The sequence below is a fragment of the Somniosus microcephalus genome, unplaced genomic scaffold (assembly GCF_052327205.1).
Source record: "Somniosus microcephalus isolate GS21.2 unplaced genomic scaffold, FLI_Smic_1.0 unresolved_chr4, whole genome shotgun sequence".
NCBI classification, from domain to species: domain Eukaryota; kingdom Metazoa; phylum Chordata; class Chondrichthyes; order Squaliformes; family Somniosidae; genus Somniosus; species Somniosus microcephalus.
Window position 1 is genome coordinate 15,984,243 of NW_028225182.1, and position 20,053 is coordinate 16,004,295.

Here is a 20,053-nt window from a genome sequence, read left to right on the forward strand (position 1 = left end):
AACCATGAACCAGTTTCCCCTCAATTCCCAGGTTTACCAGTAAATCGGCCAACAAAAGCCCGAGAGAACCTTATTACTGATACTTTATCCAATCACTTTAATATGTGTTTTCTGGTTAGCAACACTTCTGCCGCCGGAAAATGTTCTCCTTGTTTACTTTATTAAAACTCTTCATGATATTGAACACGTCGAGAAAATCTGCCCTTATCTTCTCTGCTCTGAGGAGAACAACCTCTTCTTCTCCATTACTCCACGGAACTGAAGTCCCGCATCCATCCTAAAGCGCAGTGCCCGAATTACACACAATACTCCAAAGGTTTGGTATAACTTCCTTCCTTTTGCCCTCTATGCCTCTGTCTGTAAAGCCCAGGATTCCGGTTTCTTTTCTAACACAAGACAAAATGCTGCGGATGCTGGAAGTTTGAAATAAAAACAGAATTTGCTGAAAATACTCAGCAGCTGTGAATGGCAGGTGATTTGGAAAAAAGCGAATTAGGCTCGGAGTAGTGTGTAAGGGTTCCATGGTGTAATGGTGAGCACTCTGGACTTTGAATCCAGCAATCCGAGTTCAAATCTCGGTGGAACCTGGTTCTCTCTTGTCCCAGCTTTTGTAAAAGTAATTTTGGTGGCAGCTGTGTGATTGGCTGCTCAGCAGCGGGAAAATGTCGAAGCTGAAGGTTTGGATGAGAAAAGGCCGGGCCAAAATGGAATGGTGGAGGTAAAATTTGTCCAGTTCTTCCAATGTTGCTGCTGGGCGAGGTTTACAAGTAGCCTTGAGAGGGCAGTGATGTATCGCCATTGCAGTGCTGGTCCCCGACACAAACTCCGTTCCCGAGCCTCCGACTTCATCCCAATCCCTGGCCACTGAGACTGAACGAGACAGCTTGCAACCTTGGTGCCGCATTTGACACTGAGATGAGCTTCCGCCCAAGGCGGTCTACTTCCACCTCTGTAACGTCGCCCGACTCCGCCGCTGATCTGCTGCTGAAACCCTCATCCTTGCCTTTGTCACCTCTAGACTTGACGATTCTAATGTACTCCTGGAAGGCCTCCCATCACCCTCCCTCCATAAACTTCATCTCATCCAATCCTCTGCTGCCCGTATCCTAACTCGCACCATGTCCCATTCACCCATCACCCCGGCTCTCACTCACCTACATTGGCTCCCAACCAGGCGACAACTCAATTTTCAAATTCTCTTCCTTGTTTTGAAATCCCTCCATGGACTCGCCCCTCTCTATCTCTGTAACCTTCTCCAGCCCTACACCCTCTGTGATCTCTGCACTCCTCCAATTCTGGGCTCTTACACATCCCCGATTTTAATCCTTCCACGATCTGCCGTGGTGGGATTGTGAGCTCAGGTCTCCAGATCATCATGAAGTCTGCGGCTGAGGAACAGTTTGTGGCGGGACCAGCACTGCAATGGCGATTCATCGCTGCCCCCTCAAGGCAAACCTCTCCACCAGCAAGCACTGGACAATTTTTTCCCCACCATTCCACTTTTCCTCTGGATTACAGGTCGAGTAACATAATCACTATGCCGCCATACCCCATAATTAATTGATTGAAGAATCGTTAATGAGCAGCGCAGAATCTGAACCAGGAAGAGTCAATTAGAATAGGGAATTCAATGTCCAATCAGGCACAGAAAGAGAAATAAAGAGAGGAAAATAAATGTTGGATTAAGAGGGAGAAAAGAAAGAGACAAAAGTAAAAACATTTTTATAATATCAAAAATCTTCAACAACAATTTATATCTGAAGGAATGAGATTCCACACTTATAAAAGTTAACTTTCAGTGCTAGGGAGGTTACTTGGTGGAAATTAAGACGACTTCGACTGAAATGGACGGGGTTGATGCGGTGTGTGAAATATGGTGACGATCTATGGTTATTAGCTGAGGCGACGCTGCAGGATCCTTTAAAGTTGTCCCGCGGATCCTCTGAAACCGGTCGATTGTGCAGCTTTGAGAGGGGCTTTCTGCACCATCAGGGCAGGAAACGGGAGTGAGGAAGGGACACTGTCGGTATCTGTGCTGAGTTTGAGTCTGTGAAGAATGGTCCAGGATCAGATAATGTACAGCCTCTATGAAATATTTTATTTTATTCCTTTATAATTACAATATGATTTCTTCCATTGTTCATTTTTATTAAATTGAAATAGGAAAGGTTTATTTTCAGTTTGAACCACGCACCAATTCTAGAACATAATGTTTCCCCCCAGGATCGAGCCGGAGACTTTTCGCCTGTGAGGTGAACATGATAAACCGCTACACTACGGAAACCTCTGCTTAGCTAAACATCCAGAAAGAACTGTTCAGCGAGAAGGTGAAATGTTGAATTCCAGATTCTGGAATAATTTCCTTTCACTAACATTTCTCTAACCGAAACTGCTCAAGTCAAAAATGTTCCTTTCAAAATCATTAAACTCTCGAATTTCCAGGTCGCCCCCGAATCTTCTGAATCAGATGCCTCCAGTTTTCCCACTCAATCAATGTCCCTTTGCAATTTTCTGCGCCTATCCTCACTAATTACTGTGCCACTGTCAGACTTGGTTTACACTTATCGATCGTAGGATCCGGAATGCACTGGCTGAAAGGGTGCTGGAGGCAGATTCAATCGTGGTTTTCAAAAGGCAGTTGCATAAGTAGCTGTATGATTGTATGATTCACTGAGATCACCTCTCGTTCTTCTCAACTCGAGAGAGTATAGGCCCAATCTACTCAATCGCTCCTCATAGGACAGCCCTCTCATTGCAGGAATCAGTCTGCTGAACCTTCTCACACCCCATCTAAGGCAAGTATATCCTTCAACAGGTAAGGTGACCAAAACTAAAATACGGTTTTGATCTGCTGGTAGTAAGCGAGCAAGGATCTGCGAGATATTGCAGTTTGTACAAGTGTTCCCTGGTGGTCTAGTGGTTAGGATTCGGCGCTCTCATCGCCGCGACCCATTGGTTCTTACAAAACTGTTTAATAAAATAATTCAAGTCTGTTAGACACTTAATAATTCTCTTAATCGACCCACTGCTTTTTGTTGCACACTGAAGGGAATGCTAACATGTTTTCCAGGTGAGAGTCAAACTTTAGTAACATTTTTGTAGAATCAGACAGCACAGAAGGAACCCATTAAGCCCCATCGTGCCTGTGCCGGCTCTTTGAAAGAACTATTCAATTAGTCCCACTGCCCTGCTCTTTCCCCATAGCCCTGCAAGTGTTTATTTTTCAACTACATTTCCCATTTGAAAGTTAATGTTGAATCTATGATTCTATGACACTGTTTTTATTTTTACACGGCCTGGTTCACAGTTCTGAATATTGTCCATACGCCGCAAGTTTAATTGTTGTTCAGAAGCTGCTCGACCATTTGTGTATTTTGAGCAGTTTCCCAGTTTATTTCCCTGTGATGTGATGATTGTGGGGGCTCGGTGTGTGTAACTGGATTTGCTGCAGTCCGCCGGCAGCAGGTGGTGAAAGCGGGCCAGAGACAGTGACTGACAGGTGAGCTAGATTTCCTTACACACCTTGGAATTCAGGAGAACCTGGTTCATGGTTTGCAGAGCAAACTGCTAAAATAAAGTGTGTAAAATGAGAAGGGAACAAATTCATGACATGCAAAGCATGGAAATTACTGAGTGAAATGGGCCTCGGATAATATTAACGTCAATATTTTTCTGCCTGACATCGTGGTGGAAGCAGATTCAATATTAACTTTCAAAGGGGAAGGAAATTGATAAAGAAACACTTGCAGGGCTTTGGGAAAAGAGCAGGGCAGTGGGAATAATTGGATCGCTCTTTCAAAGAGGCACAGGCACTATGGGCCGAATGGCCTCCTTCTGTGCTGTCTGATTCTATGATTCTATAATAAGTTATCGCAGTTTGTCTGTCACCCAGTAAACTTGTTATTAATTCCTGCAGTGAGCAACACAATGTTGTGGGTTGATTAATGATGATTGAAACAATTATGAAGGGTCTCACTGACTTGAATTATCCCTAAATACCTTTGGTTAACAAAAATCTCTCAGTCGCAGATTAAAATGAACAATTGATGTTGTACCTTTGAAAGAGCTATCCAAATAGTCCCACTCCGCTGCTCTTCCCCCATAGCCCTGCTGACACTCATGCCAGTGGAAACTGTTTCCCCCATAATTTTGAACAACTCTCTTAAATCTCCCCTGAAATGTGATTAATGGAGGTCAATGTGGGCAAATGTCAAGTCATCCACTAAGAAAGATCGGTCAGTCTATGATCTGAAAACATTGGCAGAGAATATTCTTTTTCTGTGAAATAGCCGGTCCTGTTTAATTTAACAGAAGTTGCCCCAGATCCCTGCTCTCACAAGCAATGAACATTTGAAAGCATTCTCCTAAAATACGATGTGTAAAATGAGATATGGGTTAAAAGTTCAGCGCATGCAAGAGCAAAATAATTCACTGTATTTCGACTGTCCCTCAGTAAGCATATTTTAATGTATTTCATTCTGCAAAAGGAAGTTATTGGTTCAATAATGGTTATTAAATCAATTCTTATTTTATCACATTAGATGCATGTTATTAATTTAATAAAATTACTTCGCATTAATTAATTAAAAACGGTGATATCAAAATTAATTCCCTAACCGGGAATCGAACCCGGGTCAAAGTGTTGAAAGGAATCGGTTATGAATCGTTTAAAGTTGTCCTAGAAAAATGTCACACTGCTAAATTAAAATCACGGTTACAATGTGTTTCGATGTAAAAGGGGATTGAAACTGACAATATAAACGCTGGGCAGCGCCCGCGGTAAGACAGTGCTTAAATTTAAACAGGTAGTAGCGAAGTAACCGCTGAGCTAAAGCTGACACCAATAAAAAAAGTGGGAAACAACTCAATATAAAGGATGAGCTCACATATATCAGGGCCCGTGCAGTCTGGTCAACGTCAAGCCCCTCCTTTCTTAGTCAGAGACGTGAAAGGGAGTCAGACGCCACAAACTTGAATTAAAGGCAGAAATACGAGTAACACTTACTTCCAAATCTTTTCACTGTAAATTAATTTCACTTTATTTCTCAGCTGATTGCGTTGAATCTGAAATTCAGCACAATGGGATTTTATGTTCACTACTGATTCTATTTTCTGTGCACGGTAGAAATAACCGGTCCTGTTAAATTTGACCAAAGCTCCCCAGATTCCTGGTGTCATCAGCAGTGACCATTTTTAAACCAGACTCCTAAAGTTCAGTGTGTATAATGAGATATGGGCAACGGTACAAATTATTGAACTATCGACTCTACCACTGTTAGCATTTTTTTCATTGTGCAAAAGAAGATTATTGGTTAATTAATGATGCTTTCCCGTGAAAGCAACATAAAGTTTATCAAAATGCTTTCGCCCAACGTGGGGTTCGAACTAACGAACATTGAAATTAAGAGTCTCACACTCTGGCAACTGAGCTCGCCGGGTCTGATCACTTATGAACGTCTTTGTCGCTGCTTGCAGCCAGGTGCCTGGTGGCTCCGCTCCAGGGGTTTAACTTGCCCTGCAAACCATGAACCAGGTTCTCCTGAATTCCAAGGTGTGTAAGAAAATCAAGCATCAAAAGCCCTTTCATTAACCACAGGGCTTCAGGCAATGTTCTGATCGCAAAGCGCTTTTAGACACAAAACTACGGCATCTTTCCAGCAATCTGAGAAGTAGAGTTCTCATCTTCAGTTTCTTCAGGTAATCCACTCCCCAGGCCATTACCTTCTTTATTCAGGGCTATGGGTAGAACCAAGTGCCAAGAGAGGACAGGTGGGCTGGCAATATCAGCAATCTTTATAAACCCAGTATATCCAGCTCTGTGCTGATAGTTTTTGGGACAGGCTCCAGTTCTTCATCAATGATGACAGGTTCTGGTCTCGGAAACATCTGCTTGTCAATATCTCTTGCCGATTTCCCGGTGTTTCCCGATTCTGTCTGTCTCTCTGGCTCTGTTTATTCTATATGTGGCCACCTGCAGGTTGACTTTGAACGAATAACTGTATTTGTGAATAGTAAAATTAAATACATGAGGGCATCAGGCGCTTCACTCCCTGACACTGGGGAAACAGTGAGACAGACTTTAGAGCAAGGGTCTGGTTATCGTGAAACAGCAAAGAAAATATTAATTACGGGATTATCCAAAAAACGATGACCTCGACGTGACTTGAACACGCAGCCTTCTGATCTGGAGTCAGACACGGTACCGTTGCGCCACGAGCTCCACACTGCAACCAGTGATGTTTGTATATATACACGTTCATCAAACACTGTTTCATTTCTCCTGCCTTGGATTAATGAACGGGCTTTATAATCCCCGCCCACTCGAGTCCCCCGGGTGTCAGACAGCATCAGAAGCAGCGCTCACCTGTCACTCACCGTCTCACGCCCGCTTTCACCACCTGCTGCTGGCTGACTGCAGCAAATCCAATTACACACACCGAGCCCCCACAATCATCACATCACAGGGAAATAAACTGCGAAACTGCTCCAAATACACAACTGGTCGAACAGCTTCTGAAAAACAATTAAACTTGCGGCTGGAAGCAATATTCATAACTGCAAACAAGGCCGTGTAAAAATATAAACTGTGTGTGTGAGCCGAGGCCCTAAGCTCTGGAATTCCCTCCCTAAACATCTCCGCCTCTCTTTCCTCCTTTAAGGTGCTCCTTAAAATCTACCACTTTGACCAAGCTTTTGGTCACCTGTCCTAATATCTCCTTATGTGGATCGGTGTACAATTCTGTCTGATAATAGCTCCTGTGAAGCGCCTTTGGACGTTTTACTACTTTAAAGGTGCTACATAAATGCAAGTTGTTGTTGTTGTTATGTATATGGTGTTTATATATAAAATGGGTGTTTATAGAATGAGTACGATGCTGTGCACGTGTGTCAGTTGTAAATAGTGGTGAACGGTTATTTTTCAGACTGGAGGGAAATATACAGTGCTGTTCCCCAGGGGTCGGTATTAGGTCCAATGCTCTATCTCATATACATTAATTACCTGGACTTGGGTATACTGGGCATAATATCAAAGTCTGCAGATGACAGGAAACTCAGAACTGTCGTAAATAATGAAATGGGCAGAGACATAGCAGATGTGTGAAGTGATCCATTTTGGTGGGATGATTGAACTGAGGCAATATAAACTAAATGATACAATTTTAAATCGGGTGCAGGAACAGAGAGACCTGGGGGTGTAAATATCTATCTCTGAATGTGGCGGGACAAGTTAAGAAGGCTGTTAAAAAGCACACGGGATCCTTGGCTTTATTAATAGAGGCATAGAGTACAAAATCAAGGAAGTAATACTGAGCCTTTATATATCATTGGTTAGGCCTCAGCTGGAGGATTCTGGGCACAACATTTCAGGAAGAATGTGAAGGCAGAAAAGATTTACAAGCTTGTTTCAGGGGATGAGGGACTTCAGTTAGGTGTATAGATTGAGACGTTTTCGTTGTTCTCCTCAGAGTAGAGAAGATAGCGATGAGATTTGATAGATGTGTTCAAAATCAGGAGGTGTCTAGCATGGTCAAGGAAACCTCCAGCTGATTACCACATACTGCTCTCCCTCAGCTGATGAATCAGTACTCCTCCATGTTGAACATAGATATATAGAAGATAGGAGCAGGTGTAGGCCATTCGGCCTCTCGATCCTGCTCCGCCATTTAATGAGATCATGGCTGATCATCCAAATTCAGTACCCTGTCCCTGCTTTATCCCCATATCACTTGATCCCTTTAGCCTGAAGAAATATATCCAACTCCTTCTTGAATATACTTAATGAATTGGCCTCAACTTCCCTGTGTGGCAGAGAATTCCACAGGTTCAACGTTCTCTGGGTGAAGAAATTCCTCCTCATCTCAGTCCTAAATGGCTTAGTCCTTATCCTTAGACTGTGACCCCTGGTTCTGGACTCCCCCGCCATCGGGAACATCCTACCTGCATCTAGTCTGTCTAGTCCTGTTAGAATTTTATAAGTTTCAATGAGATCTCCTCCCATTCTTCTAAACACCAGCAAATGTATGCCTAATCGATCCAATCTCTCCTCATACGTCATTCCTGCCATCCCAGGTATCAGTCTGGTGAATCTTCGCTGCATTCTCTACATGGCAAGAACATCCTTCATCAGATAAGGCGACCAAAACGGCACAGAATACTCAAGGTGTGGTCTCACCAAGGCCCTGAACAACTACAGCAAGACATCCTTGCTCCTGTACTCAAATTCTCTCGCTATGAAGGCCAACATACCATTTGCCATCTTAACCACCTGCTGCACCTGCATGCTTACCTTCAGCGACTGGTGCACAAGGACACCCATGTCTCCTTGCACTTCCCCTTCTCCCAATCTATTGCCGGTCTGATAATAATCTGTCTTCCTGTTTTTGCCACCGAAGTGGACAACCTCGCATTTATCCACAATATACTGCATTTGTCATGCATCTGCACAATCACCTAACCTGTCTAAATCATACTGGAGTTTATCTGCATCCTCCACACAGCAGAGAAACCCACCCAGCTTTGTGTCGTCTGCAAACCTGGAGATATTACATCCAGTTCCCTTGTCTAGATCATTTATATATATTGTGAATAGCTGGGGTCCTCGCACCGATCCCTGCGGTACCCCACTAGTCACTGCCTGCCACTCAGAAAAAGACCCGTTTATTCCAACTCTTTGCTTCCTGTCTGCCAACCAGTTATCTATCCAAGTCAGTACCTTACCCCCAATCCCAGGTGCTTTAAATTTACACGCTAATCTCTTATGTGGGACCTTATTAAAAGCCTTCTGAAAGTCCAAATACACAACATCCTCTGGTTCTCCCTTATCTATTCTACCAGTTACATCCTCAAATATTCCACTGGATTAGTCAAGCATGATTTACCTTTGGTAAATCGATGTTGACTTTGTCACTGTTTTCCAAGTGCTCTGCTATTACATCTTTTATAATTGACTCTAGTACTTTCCCCACTACCAATGTCAGGCGTACCATTCTATAATTCCCTGTTTTCTCTCTACCACCGTTTATAAATAGTGGGGTTACATTAGCTATCCTCCAATCCATGGGAACTGTTCCAGAGTCCATAGAATTTTGGAAGATGACCAGCAATGCATCTACTATTTCTAGGGCCACTTCCTTAAGTATACTAGGATGTACATTATCAGGCCCTGGGGATTTATTGGCCTTCAATCCCATCAATTTTGCTAACACCATTTCCCTACAAATACTGATTTCAGTCAATTCCTCCCTCTCATTAGACCCTATGTTGCCCGACATCTCTGGGAGGGTAATTGTGTTCTCATTTGTGAAGCCAGAACAAAAGTATGTATTTAATTGGTCAGCCATTTCCTTGTTCCCCATTATACATTCCCCTGATTCTGACTGCAAGGGACCGATGCTTGACTTCACCAATCTTTTTCTCTGCACATATCTATAGAAGCTTTTACAGTCAGTTTTTATGTTCCCTGTAAGCTTACTCTCATAATCTTTATTCGCCTATTAATTAATCCATTTTTCCTCCTTTGCTGAATCCTAAACTGCTCCGAATCCTCAGGTTTGCTGCTTTTACTGGCCAAAATATATGAACACCACTTGGAAGAAGAACTGAGTGTATAAGGGCACAGATTGTACTCTGGGTGGAGGACTTCAATGTCCATCACCAAGAGTGGCTCAGCAGCACCACTACTGACCGAGCTGGCCGAGTCCTGAAGGACATAACTGCCAGTCTGGGACTGTGACAGATGGTGAGGGAAAAACCTCCTTGACCTCTTCCTCTCCAATCTACCTGTCGCAGATGCTTCTGACCATGACAGCATTGGCAGCAGTGACCACCGCAAAAACACTGTGGATACGAAGTCCCGTCTTCACTCTGAGAACACCCACCTTGGTATTGTGTGGCACTACCACTGTGCTAAATGGTATAGGTTCAGAACAGACTAGCAGTTCAAAACTGAGCCTCCAGGAGTCGCTGTGGGCCATCAGAAGCAACAGAATTGTATTCCACCACAATCTGTAATCACATGACTAGGCATATCACTCACTCTACAATTACCACCAAGCCAGGGGACCAACCCTGATTCAACAACGAGTGTAGAAGAGCATGCCAGGAGCAGCACCAGGCGTACCTAAGAATGAAGTGCCAACCTGGGGAAGCTGCAAAACAGGACTTAATACCAGACGCAGCATGCAATAGACTGGGCTAAGCGATCCCACAATCAACAGATCAGATCAAAACTCTGCAGTCCTGCCACACCCAGTCGTGAATGTTGGTGGACCATTAAACAACTAACGGGAGGAGGAGGCTCCAAGAATATCCCCATCCTCAATGATGGTGAAGCCCAGCACGTGAGTGCAAAAGACAAGGCTGAAGCGTTTGCAAACAACTTCAGCCAGAAGTGCCGAGTGGATGATCCATATCGGCCTACTCCCGAGATCCGCACCATCAAAGAAACCAGTCTTCAGCCAATTCCATTCACGCCATGTGATATCAAGAAACGGCTGAGCGCACTGGATACAGCAAAGGATATGGGCCCGGACAACATCCCGGCAATAGTGCTGAAGACTTGTGCTCCAGAACTAGCCGCGCATCTGGCCAAGCTGTTCCAGTACAGCTACAACACTGGCATCTATCCCACAATGTGGAAAACTGCCCACAAAATGTAGGGCAAATCCAACCCGGCACTTTACCGCCCCTTCAGTCTATTCTCAATCATCAAAACATGAAGGAAGGAGTCATCGACAGTGCTATCAAGCAGCACTTACTCACCAATAATATTCTCACTGATGCCCAGTTTGGGTTCCGCCAGGAACACTCGGGTCCAGATCTCATTACAGCCTGGGTCCAAACATGAACAAAGGAGCTGAATTCCAATTGTGAGGTGAGACTGACTGCCCTTGACATCAAGGCAGCATTTGACCGAGTCTGACATCAAGGAGCCCTAGTAAAACTGAAGTGAATGGGAATCAGGGGGAAAACGCTCCACTGGCTGATGTTATACCTAGCACAAAAGAAGATGGTTGTGGTGGTTGAAGGTCAATCATCACAGCCCCGGAACATTCCTGCAGGAGTTCCTCAGCGCCGTGTCCTAGGCCCAGCCATCTTCAGCTGCTTCATCAATGACCTTCCCTCCAACATAAGGTCAGATTTGTGGATGTTCCCTGATGACTGCACAGTGTTCAGCGCCATTCAAAACCCCTCAGATAATGAAGCCGTCCATGCCCGCATGCAACTCGACCTGGACGACGTTCAGGCTTGGGCTGATACGTGGCAGGTAACATACGTGCCACAGAAGTGCCAAGCAATGACTATCTCCAAGAAGCCAGAGTCTACCCTCCTCCCCTTGACATTTAATGGCATTACCATCGCCGAATCCTCCACTATCAACATCTTGGTGTCCCCATTAACCAGAAACTTAACTGGACCAGCCACATAAATACTGTGGCAACAAGAGCAGGTCAGAGGCTGGGTATTCTGTGGCGAGTTAATCACCTCCTGACTGCTCAAAGCCTTTCCACCATGTACAAGGCGCAAGTAAGGAATGTGATGGAATAATCTCCAATTGCTTGGATGAGTGCAGCTCCAACAGCACTCAAGATGCTCGACACCAGCCAGTACAAAGCAGCCCGCTTGATTGGCACCCCATCCACCACCTTAAACATTCACTCCCACCACCACTGGTGTACCGTGGCTGCAGTGTGTACCATCTACAAGATATACTGCAGCAACTCGCAAATGCTTCTTCGGCAGCACCTCCCAAACCCGCGATCTCTTCCACCTAGAATGACAAGGGCAGCAGGCACATGAGAACACCACCACTTCTAAGTTCCCCTCCAAGTCACAAACCTTCGTAATGTAGAAGTATATCATCGATCTTTCATCGTCACTGGGTGAAAAACCTAGAACTCCCTACCGAACAGCACTGTGGGAGCACTATTACCATACGGACTGCAGCGGTTCAAGAATGCGGCTCACCACCACCTTCTCAAGGGCAACTAGGGATGGGCAATAAATGCTGGCTTTGCCAGCGACGACCAGATCCCATAAATGCTTAAAAAAGAAAGAAATGCAGTGTGCTAGGCCCAACCACCTTCAACTGCTTCATCAATGACGTTCCATCCAAAATAAGGACAGAAATGGGGATGTTCCCTGAAGACTGCACAGAAGGGAATGCAATGGATGTTGTCCACAGGGATTTTAGGAAGGTGTTTGACAAAGTACCACATAGAAGGCTGGTTAACAAAATTGATGCTCATGGAATAGGTGGTCAGTGGCAGCTTGGATAAGGAACTGGCTTAAGGACAGAAAACAGCAAGTTGTGGTAAATAGCTGTTTTTTCACACTGGAGGAGGTTCCCCAATGGTCAGTGCTGGGGCCATTACTTTTGTGATATTTGTAAATGATCTGGATATTGGAATAAAGAGTAGAATTTCTAAATTTGCCGACGACACCAAACGTGGGTGTGTAGCAAACAGTGTGGATGATACCAATCGACTGCAGCAAGAAATAGAAAGCCTAGCAGAATGGGCAGACAAGTGGCAGATGGAATTTAATACAGAGAAGTGTGAGGTGATGTGTTTTGGCAGAAGGAACAGTGAGAGGCAATATACATTTAATGGCACAGTTTTAAGAGTGTGCAGGGACAGAGGAGCCTGGGAGTTATTGTGCATAGGTCCTTGAAGTTGGCAGGACATATGGAGAGAGTGGTTAAAAAAAACATATGCGATCTTGGGCTTCATAAATAAAGGTAATGAGTACAAAGGTAGCGAAGTTATGTGGAACCTTTATAAAGCACTGGTTAGGCTACAACTGGAGTACTGCATCCAGATCTGGTCACTGCACTTTAGGAAGGATGTGAAGGCCCTTGACAGGGAGCAGAGGGGATTTACCAGAATGTTCACGGTGATGGGGGATCTTAGCTACAAGGACAGGTTGGAGAAGCTGCATTTGTTTTCATTATAACAACAAAAACGTGTATTTATATAGCACCTTTCACGTAGTAAATCCTCCCAAGGCGCTGCACAGGAGTATTTAAAGACAAAGGCGGTTATGGGGTGATTTGATAGAGGTGTACAAGATTATGATGAGCTTGGATAGGTTAGATGGGGAAAGGCTGTTCCCACTAGTTCATGTTAATGGACTCGGGGACACAGATTTAAGGTATTGGGCAAGAGATACAGGGGGGACTTTAGGTAAACTTTTTTTATGCAGTGACTGGTGAGGACCTGGCATTCGCTGCCGACGGAACTGGTGGAAACGGAGACACTCAATGTTTTCAAGCTGAGACTGGATAGGCACTTGAGAGAAATAAACGTACCGGGGTACAGGGATCGAATGCAGGAATGGGACTGACTGGATTGCTCCTCTGAGAGCCAGGACAGAATTGATGGAACGAATGTCCTCCTTCTGTGCCGTTTTGACTCTATGACTATGAACTATAGAGTAGTGATAATGGGGGCTTCAACTACCCTAATATATCTGAGAATCAGGCTAAATATAGAAAGTTCAGAGGAGAAGTGAAAAGGAAAATTAGAGGGAAAAGACAGGGTATGAGAATAGAATGACAACGAACATAAAAGGTAATCCAAAAGTCTTCTATATGCATATATTACCAAGGTTAACGACACTAATATAGTGGCAGAGTAAGTAGTGCGGATGGGAGCAGGAAATTGCAAAGGGACATAGATTGTGTGGGTAAAATCAGATGCATCTGATTCAAAAGATTCGGGAGAAGGAATTTAGGGACTTTAATGAGTTTGAAAGGAACATTTTTGACTTGTGCAGTTTTGTTCAGAGAAATGTTAGTGATGGGAAATTAAACCAGAATCTGGGATTCAGCATTTCACCTTCTCGCTGAACAGATCTTTCTGGAGAAGTTGTTTATCAGTTGTTGTAGGTTAGCGGTTATCACGTTCGCTTAACACGTGAAAGATCCCCGCTTCGAGCCCTAGCGGGCGCATTATGCTCGAGACTATTATTTATGTGAAATTAATTGATACACAGTGTGTAAAATCAGATAGGTGATAAAACTTCATCAATGAATAAAGTTTCACAAATTATTAAAGTTTAGTTATTGAAGATTCGACTGTCCCTCAGTGTGAGCATTTCTTTCATTCTGCAAAATCAACGCTATCAGTTAATAAATGGTGATTAAATCAATTAAACCACTAAACTACCAGAAAACACTTTGAAGAGTTTATCACAATTGCTGACATTTCTTCTCTTTTTTCTTGTGTTTTTTCAGCTCTTGGTCCTTTTCAGCTCCTGACTGCGGATATTCCTCTGATTTAAAGTGAATAAAATGCAATATCTCGCAGCCCCGGCCTCGGTTAACACCAACAGATCTAAGCCACATTTCAGACACGGAAACAAACCCATTAATTATTCGCTCTTCCCCAGCTCCAGAGCTCAGATTGTTATTGTCCACCCCAGTGACCCGGGCCAAACCTCCCCATACACCGAGCACAGGCTCAGGAAATCCCCAGGGGAGATGATAACACAGTCACTGAGCCTTCGAGAAACATTGAACAAGCACCAGGACTGAAACATTTTAAATGCAGAAGTGAGCAAGTGAGTTTTCTAGCATTGAGGAGCGGACTAAGGTGTCTGCGTTTAGGTCGCAGTCTCTTCTGGTAGGCGTGTGTGCAAATCCCACTTCTGACATTCTGCATATTTAATTACTAAGTGCAACTCATTTCTTTTGACGCCGCTGTGAAGCGCTTTGGGACATCCCTCAAAAGTGGGATTCAGCGGTTCACCTGCTCGCTGAGCATTCCCATCTGACCCGGTACTGAATGTGGAGATGTTTCCGCAGTGTGGGAGCTATCACATACGCGGAATCATTTTGATGGATCTTGCTCCTCATGCATGTCCAGGGGCGAGTTTGCTCTCCTGTGAAAGGACATAAGAAAATAAGAATGAAATAATTAGGAGCAGGAGTAGGCCATATGGCTCCCGAGACTGCTGCGCCATTCAATCAGATAATGGCTGATCATCGACCTTAACTCCACTTTCCTGCCTATCCCCATATCCATTGATTCCACTACAGTCCAAAAATCTATCGATCTCTGCCTTGAATATACTCAACGAATGAGCATCAGCAGCAGTTTGGGGCAGAGATTTCCAAGGAAAGCGGCTGAAATCCATTTAAATCTAACAATGGCTGATGTCACAAGCACCGAACATTTTTAAGCAAACTTCTAAATTAGAGTGTGTAAAATCAGAAGTGATAAAAATTCATGGCATGCAAAGCATGGAAAGTACTGTGTGAAATGGGACTTGGATAATATTAATGTCAATATTTTTCTGCCTGACATGGTGGTGGAAGCAGATTCAATGTTAACTTTCAAAGGGGAAATAATTGAAAAAGAAATATTTGCAGGGCTTTGGGAAAAGAGCAGGGGAGTGGGAATAATTGGATTGCTCTTTCAAAGAGCCGGCACAGGCACTATGGGCCGAATGGCCTCCTTCTGTGCTGTCTGATTCTATGATTCTATATTAAGTTATTACAGTTTGTCTGTCACCCAGTAAACGTGTTAGCAATTCCTGTAGTGAGCAACACAATGTTGTGGGTTGACTAATGATGATTGAAACAATTATAAAGAGTCTCACTGACTTGAATCATCCCTTATTACCTTTGGTTAACAAAAATCTATCAATCGCAGATTAAAATGAACAATTGATGGAGCATTTTTGAAAGAGCTATCCAATTAGTCCCACTCCGCTGCTCTTCCCCCATAGCCCCGCTGACCCTCCTGCCAGTGGAAACTGTTTCCCCCATAATTTTGAACAACTCTATTAAATCTCCCCTGAACTGTGATTAATGCAGTTCAATGTGGGCACGTGTCAGATCATTCACTTTGGGTCTAAGGAAGATCGGTCAGTGTTTGGTCTGAAAAAACTATGTCAGGGAATATTTTTTCTGTGAAGAAAACGGTCCTGATTAATTTAACAAAAGTTTCCCCAGATCCCTGCTCTCACAAGCAATGAACATTTTAAACTATTCTCCTAAATTACAATGTGTAAAATGAGATATGGGTTAACAGTTCAGCACATGCAAAGAGCAAAATAAATGACTGAAGTTTCGACTGACACTCAGTCACCAGATTATAATATTTTTCATTCTGCAAAAGAAGGCTGTCGGTTAATTAATGGTGATTAAAACATTTCTTATTTTTTCACATTAGTTGCATGTTATTTATTTACTCAAATTTCTTCGCTTTAATTAATTAAAACCAGTGATGTCAAAGTTACTTCCCTAACCGGGAATCGAACGCGGTCACACTTACGGATCAGAATAGCTTATTGAATCATATAAAGGTGCCCTCGAAAAATATCACTCGGCTAAATTAAAATCACGGCTGCAATTTGTTTCGGTGTAAAATAAGGAGATTGAAAATGACAAAAAAACGCCAGGCAGCGCCCGCGGTGAAACAGGGCTCGAACTTAGAATTAAGTTGGTGCTGCGAAGTAACCGCTGAGCTAAAGCTGACGCTGATCAAAGAGTGAAAAACCGCTCAATATAAAGGATGAGCTCACAGATATCAGGCGCAGTGCAGTCAAATGTCAAATCCCTTGTTTTTTATTCAACAGAGGAAGAAGAGACATGAGCGGGAATCAGAAGCCACAAACTTTAATTAAAGGCACAAATACTTACTGACAAATCTTTTCACTGTAAAATTCTTTCACTTTATTTCAACGCTGACTGCGTTTAATCTGAATGTCAGCACCATGGGATTTTAAATTCAGAACTGCTTCTATTTTGTGCGCATGGTAGAAATAACTGGTCCTGTTCAATTTGACCAAAGTTCCCCAGATTCCTGGTGTCATCAGCAATGATCATTTTAAACCAGACTCCTAAAGTACAGTGTGTAAAATGAGATATGGGTAACAGTACAAATTATTGAACTGTTGACTCTCCCTCAGTTAGTATTTCTTTCATTGTGACAAAGAAAATTGTCGGTTAATTCATGAGGCTTTACCGTAAAAGCAACAAAGAAAAAGTTTAACAAAAACCTTCAACCAACGTGGGCACGAACCCAGGAGCCTGCTACCGACTGAGCAAGCATGGCCTGATCACTTTGACTATCAATTATCACTGATCGACAGTGGCACAATAATTAGTGTGGATGGGAACAGGGAATTGCAAAGGGACATTGATTGAGTGGAAAAACTGGAGGCATCTGACTCAGAGGATTCGGGGGCGACGCGGAAATTCGAGAGTTTAATGACTTTGAAAGGAACATTCTTGACTTGTGCAGTTTCGGCCAGAGAAATGTTACTGAAAGGTAATGAATCCAGAATCTGGGATCCAGCATTTCACCTTCTCGCTGAACAGTTCTTTCTGGATATTTAGCTAAACAGAGGTTTCCATATTGTAGTGGTTATCACGTTCACCTCACAAGTGCAAACTCCCCGATTCAATCCCGGGCGCAAGCATTATGTTCGATAAATGGTCCCCGGTTCAAAACTGGAAAGAAACCTTCCCCATTTCAATTGAATAAATATGAAATTGGAAAAATTCATATTGTAATAAAATATCTCATAGAGCCCGTATATTATCTGAGCCCACACCATTCTTCACAGTCTCAAATTTAGCACAGATACCGACAGTTTCCCTCGCTCACTCCCGTTTCCTGCCCTGATGGTGCAGAAAGCCCCTCTCAAAGCTGCACATTCGACTGGTTTCAGTGGATCCGCAGGAGATCTTAATATAATCCTGCAGAGTCGCCTCTGCTAATAATGATAGGTCATTACCATATTTCACACACCGCCGCAACTCCGACCAGTTCAGTCTAAGTCCCCTTTTTAACAGTCTTAATTACTGCCAAATAACCTCTCTGGCACTGAAAATATATTTTATAAGTGTGGAATCTCATTCCTTCAGATATAAATTGTTGTTGAATATTTTTTATATAATAAAAATGTTTTTACATTTTTCTATTTTTCTTCTCTCTCTCTAAATCCAACCTTTATTTCGCTCTATTTATTTCGCTTTCTGTGCCTGATTTGACATTGAATTCACTGTTCTAACAGATCCTGGTTCAGACTGCGCTGCTCATTAACGAATCTTCAATCAATTATTTATGAGGTAGGGCGGCACAGTGAGTTTGTTAATCGATCAGTATTCCAGAGGAAAGGTGGAATGGTGGGGAGAAAATTGTCCAGTGCTTGCTGGTGGAGAGGTTTGCCTTGAGGGGGCAGCGATGAATCGCCATTGCAGTGCTGGTCCCGCCACAAACTGTTCCTCAGCCGCAGACTTCATGATGATCTGGAGACCTGAGCTCACAATCCCACCGCGGCAGATGGTGGAAGGATTAAAATCGGGGATGTGTAAGAGCCCAGAATTGGAGAAGTGCAGAGATCTCAGAGGGTGTAGGGCTGGAGAAGGTTACAGAGATAGGGGGAGGCGAGTCCATGGAGGGATTTGAAAACAAGGACGAGAATTTGAAAACTGAACTGTCGCCTGAAGGGAGCCAATGTAGGCGAGTGAGACCCGGGGTGATGGGTGAACGGGACATGGTCCGAGTTAGGATACGGGCAGCAGAGGATTGGATGAGCTGAAGTTTATGGAGTGAGGGTGATGGGAGGCCTTCCAGGAGTACATTAGAATCGTCAAGTCTGGAGGTGACAAAGGCAAGGATGAGGGTTTCAGCAGCAGATCAGCTGAGGCAGAGGCGGAGTCGGGCGATGATACGGAGGTGGAAGTAGACCGTCTTGGGCAGAAGTTCATCTCGGGGACAAATACCAAGGTTGCAAGCTGTCTGGTTCAGTCTCAGTGGCCAGGGATTGGGATGAAGTCGGTGGCTCGGGAACGGAGTATGTGTCGGGGACCAGCACTGCAATGGCGATACATCACTGCCCTCTCAAGGCTACTTGCAAACCCCGTCCAACAGCAATATTGGAAGAACTGGACAATTTTAACTCCACCATTCCATTTTGGCCCGGCCTTTTCTCATCCACACCTTCAGCGTCTACACTTTGCCACTGCTGAGCAGCCAATCACACAGTTGCGATCAAAATTTGTTTTATTTGTCCCCAGCTGGGACAAGAAGAAACCTGGTTCCACCGAGACTCAGATCGCTGGATTCAAGGTCCAGAATGCTCCCCATTGCAGCATGAAACCCTTATACAGCATTTTTGAGGCCAATTCGCTTTTTTCCAACTCGCCTACCATTCACAGCTGCTGAGTATTTCCAGCGAATTCTGTTTTTATTTCAAACTTCCAGCATCCGCAGCATTTTGTCCTGTGTTAGAAAAACAAACGGAATCCTGGGCTTTACAGACAGAGGCATAGAGGGCAAAAGGAAGGAAGTTATACCAAACCTTTGGAGTATTGTGTGTAATTCGGGCACTGCGCTTTAGGACGGATGCGGGACTTCAGTTCCGTGGAGTAGTGGAGAAGAAGAGGTTGTTCTCCTCAGAGCAGAGAAGATAAGGGAAGATTTTGTCGACGTGTTCAACATCATGAAGAGTTTTAATAAAGTAAACAAGGAGAACATTTTCCGGCGGCAGAAGTGTTGCTCACCAGAAAACACATATTAAAGTGATTGGATAAAGTATCAGTAATAAGGTTCTCTCGGGCTTTTGTTGGCCGATTTACTGGTAAAGCTGGGAATTGAGGGGAAACTGGTTCATGGTTTGTAACACAAGCAGTGCGCGGGGTCAGACCGGCCCGGCTAGCTCAGTCGGTAGAGCCTGAGGCTCTTAATCTCAGGGGCGGTTTGTGTTTCAAATTATTGGGCTGGTTTCACCGGCGATCCCCAGCTCTAAATCCCCGGCACCTCTCGGTCAATGACTCTTTCAAAAAATGCTATTCAACAACATTATCAGGAAATCTGAAGTGTTTATAAACACCAGAAGCTGACACACCAGGGAAGACCTCACAGTCTTGGACATAGTGAAATACACTGAAGTGTTTATAAAAAGTTACAGAACCCAACACGTGTGTAAAATTCCCCGTTGTTTTGTCGGCCCTGATGGGTTGTGAAGGGAGAGACGGGCCGAAGTCCCACTGAGCCGCAATGACCCCGAGCCAAGGTGAAATTAAAGTCAGTTCAAT

General features: G+C 43.9%; 2 non-coding genes across 2 annotated transcripts; one reads left to right on the plus strand and one right to left on the minus strand.

The window, feature by feature from the left end:
- The first annotated feature begins 515 nt into the window (after window positions 1–515).
- Window positions 516–587, plus strand: trnaq-uug (transfer RNA glutamine (anticodon UUG)). Its single transcript has one exon. It is a non-coding gene; the product is annotated as a tRNA-Gln (tRNA).
- A 5,561-nt stretch (window positions 588–6,148) lies between these two features.
- trnaw-cca (transfer RNA tryptophan (anticodon CCA)) lies at window positions 6,149–6,220 on the minus strand. Its single transcript has one exon. It is a non-coding gene; the product is annotated as a tRNA-Trp (tRNA).
- Window positions 6,221–20,053: the final 13,833 nt, after the last annotated feature.